The sequence below is a fragment of the Bidens hawaiensis genome, unplaced genomic scaffold (genome assembly GCF_021521415.1).
Source record: "Bidens hawaiensis isolate Kalapana, Puna unplaced genomic scaffold, B.hawaiensis_p1.1 tig00001576_1, whole genome shotgun sequence".
Taxonomy (NCBI): Eukaryota; Viridiplantae; Streptophyta; class Magnoliopsida; order Asterales; family Asteraceae; genus Bidens; species Bidens hawaiensis.
Genome location: NW_027491089.1, coordinates 120,871 through 125,133, shown reverse-complemented (window position 1 = coordinate 125,133; position 4,263 = coordinate 120,871). Strand labels below are relative to the sequence as shown.

General features: G+C 35.0%; 1 pseudogene across 1 annotated transcript; it reads left to right on the top strand.

The window, feature by feature from the left end:
- The first annotated feature begins 483 nt into the window (after nt 1-483).
- LOC143589048 (chaperone protein dnaJ 49 pseudogene) lies at nt 484-2,706 on the top strand (annotated as a pseudogene). Its single transcript, XR_013145203.1, has 2 exons — nt 484-1,847; nt 2,412-2,706. The product of XR_013145203.1 is annotated as a chaperone protein dnaJ 49 pseudogene (transcript).
- Nucleotides 2,707-4,263: the final 1,557 nt, after the last annotated feature.

Below are 4,263 nucleotides of genomic sequence, written 5' to 3'. Positions count from 1 at the left end.
AGGAAATGTCTAGAAACTAAATATAAGGGGGGGGGGTATGATTACTGTTGTCAACAGAGTAAATGCATACCAGTATTTGAGGTTGCTCGATGGTTTTGGGCTTGACTTATGCTCTTTAGGGTTATAAACAAAAAACATAAAAAATAAAAAAAACTGAATTAAACTGAACATTAAATTGACAAATTTTCAAACTTTGGACTGAATTGGCAAAGATATCAAACCACAGGGACTAAAATGACCATTAACTCAAAATTAAAAGGAGAAAGACAAAAATACCCTTAAACTAACGGCATAGCTGGATGCCGTTAGACGGATGGGACGTAATTGGCTAAAATTTAAAACTATGAGGACTAAATTGACAAAATTAAAAATTTTGGACTGAAGTGGCGAAAGTAGCAAACCACAGGGACGAAAATGGCCATTAACTCATCCAAAAAAAGAGTATATTTTCACAAATAATAAAAAAATATATATTTATTTCATGATATTTTGATAGTCACGTGACACCTATATCGTCAAGAAACGAATGCTACAAAAGTATTAACCCATTAACCTAATCCTTCACACCATCTTGGTTCCCAAATCAATCAAGAACAATCATCTTCAATCGATTCAATCGATCCAATTACCCATCAAGATCCGATCACAATATCCTCAATTCCAACACCCACAATTCAATTCATCCCAAATTCCCCAATTCACGCGATTGGACCCAAATTAGGGCTTTTTCAATCACCCATTATTATTCCAATTCCTTCCTGGGTTTTGTTCCTTGATTGATTTCAGATGGAGGGTAACAAAGATGAAGCGTTAAAATGCTTGCAAATCGGTAAAGACGCCTTAGGGTTAGGCGATCGTGTTCGTGCGTTAAAATTCATCAACAAAGCTCATCGATTGGATCCGAATCTTAATGTTAGCGATCTGTTATCGAGTCTTGAAGGTGTTAACGAGACACCCATCTCGCCGGAATCCGGAACAGGTGTACGGCAGAGAAAAGAGTCATCCGGGTCGGGTCTTGGACTCGGGTCGGGTTCGGGTTTGGGGTCTGTGACCCAGGAACAGATTAGTATTGTGAGGGAGATTAAGAGGAAGAAAGATTATTATGAAATATTAGGGTTGGAGAAAACTTGTAGTGTTGAGGATATTAGGAAGGCTTATAGGAAACTGTCTTTAAAGGTTCATCCTGATAAGAATCAAGCCCCGGGTTCCGAAGAGGCGTTTAAGAAAGTTTCGAAAGCGTTCCAGTGTTTGAGTGGGGAGGAAAGTAGGAAACAGTATGATGTTGTCGGGTCGGACGAGCCAGTTTACGAACGACACACGAGGCGTCGGGCCGGGAACGGGTTTTATTATGAGGGTGATGTGGACGCGGAGGAAATTTTTCGGAACTTTTTTTTCGGTGGGATGAACATGAATCATCGGGCTGCGGCGCAGTTTAACGGGTTTAATTTTGGTAACGGGACGCGTGCGAGAACGGGTCATAACGAGTCGGACGGGTTTAATATCAGGACGTTGCTTCAGTTGTTACCGGTTCTTGTGATTCTGTTGGTTAGCTTTTTGCCATCGACCGAGCCTGTTTACTCGTTATCGAGAAGTTATAGTTATGATCACCGTTTGGTTACGCAAAAAGGGGTTTCGTTTTTTGTGAAGTTGCGTGATTTTGAGCAGCGTTATCCGTTGAATAGTGAGGAAAGGTTGCATCTTGAAGGGAGGATTGAGCATGAGTATTTGTCAATTCTTTCGCATAATTGTCGGTTGGAAACGCAACGGTTGCATTGGGGGTATCAACGCCATACGCCTAATTGTGACGCGTTGAAGAAGTTTGATGCCGGTTTGGTTTCTTGATAAAGGTCCAATTGCTGTTACTTTCATTGCCTTTTAAGTTTTAATAATATTATGCTATTATTACTTGATTTGATATGAAATGCTATTAGCAAATGTACTTATATATGTTAACAATAATGCGTGATTATTAATTTTATTATGTCATATAATTTCGGCATTAGAGATGCATCTTTATAGTCTTGGTTGGATTTTGGCTCTCGGGTGGTTTGAAATTTTTTTTTTAAATACTTTTCAAATCAGTAGTCTGTATCAGAACGTTTGCAACGCTAAAGATGGTTCATGAATATAATACATATACGTAACTTCACATTCCAAACAGTGAACTTGAACCGGTCGACTTGCTTTGTTTTAGTCGGTTTGGTTGGTTTCAATTGTCTATGATCACTCCTAATTTTGGTTTAGCAATTTTTGTTGAATATAAGCTTGAATTTTGTGTCAATTATGTTGTGTTGAAAATTTGAAATGAAAATAAATCACCATGAATTAAGTTTATATGTAACATATAGACACTAAATATGGAAAATTATAATATAGTAAGACACCTTAGATTAATATCTTTTTTTCTGCAGATTTTCTGATCCTAAATATGAAAAATTCTTGAAGCGCTGAGAATATGCTTGAAGGGATTTTTCTATCGACTTAGATCTTGCAAGACGGGTTGTATACTGCTTTCTGGCTTTTGCAGTGAAGTTGTAGAAGCAACTTCAGACAGATTTTCTAGCCTCAACTTGTTTGATCTTCATAAGTTTGAAACTATATGTTTACGCGTACAATAGACCATTTTAAGTAAACTTCGGACCGAGTTTGGAGTGTTTATTTATGTTATAATTTGCTGTATACTTTTGTTCAGATGAATTTGATGGACTCAGTTGCTTGAAATATAACATTGATACAGGTTGCAGTTTTGAGCCTGACGTGAAAATGAACGCGTTAGGATGGGTCTAAAGGGGTTGATCTATGGTTAGAATAATCCGCTAACCCGTTTACAGATCACCCAACCTGTTTACAATCTGCTTGCTATCCGCTTAACCCATTAATCCATTAGATACGGGTTGTGTAAGTGTGTAACCCAGTCTCTTGATGACTGAGTTTAGCATGTCCGAGTGTATTAATCTAATTTATCATATTAAACACACAAATTTGTATTAAAAAACAATAACAAAGTTAAATATTCATAAGAGAATATGGTTTTTCAATAATGTAGCTATGTGTCACGAACTCGTCTTGTGAACATTTGGATTTCTAATGACCAGCCTTTCTCTCCGCTTATGATTGTGGATCATTGCTTTCGTCTTGTAGTCTCATAAGCGGATCATTGCTTTCATCTTGTCACGGACTACGGGCTCATAAAGAAAGTGGCCTCAATTCCCAAGTAAGCGAGGTGTCAATAAGTTGCATTTTCGAAAGATATGCACGAGTGAACAAAAATCCACACGTTTGAGTATATGTATGTTTTCGAGTAGGTACGGTCTCTAATTGTTTTACCCATCAACATGTACACACTTTATCCTATCATGCAATGACTAGTTTCTCGACATTGATTATCATACATCGTTGCTTTGACCCGCTTTGATACCATTTTGCCCCACTTATATAGTTGACAATGTTTAATAAATCATAATGTAAAGGTTAGTATAGATAGAAAAAATCTTTAAATGCCATATCAAATTTACGCATGAACATTACGTTCATATATAGAGAAAAGATAGAATACAATAATTGCTTAACGCATATTAGGTACAAAAATATTTATATTCCATGACATTGATATGTGAAATCATTCTCTAAATCGAATATATCTCTAAACTAGTTTTTATCCCCCATATTACATGGTTGTTTTATATTATTTATTTTTAATATTTATATATATTTTTGGATTCTAATTTTATTTATTTTAAGGAAGCTATATTAGGATTTGCTGATGAAAGAGTTTCACAAATAAATGAGATGTTATAACCCGTTTTAAAAACTATCTGGGTTTGATGAGACCATGAGCCACTTACTTTTTTTTACTATGAAATTGATTCTTAATTATAAATATTTTTTTTCAAAAATAAAAAAACATCAGGATATTAGTTTTTAGTATATCCTTATTTTATAGGAATTTTCATATAAAATATTTGATGAGATTAATTTTTAATTTATTATAACCCATTTAAGGGTTATCTGGGTTTGGTTTGGTGAGACCCATACCCATGAATTCGGGTCAAATGCGTAACAACCTTCATTTACAAATAAAACAATCTGGTGGCTTGAGAAAAAGTAGGGAGCTACCCGAGAGCTTTTAAAGGTTTCGTATATATATATATATATATATATATATATATATATATATATATATATATATATATATATATATATATGGGAGGGTTATCCTAAAAATAAGTAGATTTCTATGAATACTAGGAATAAATTATAGCC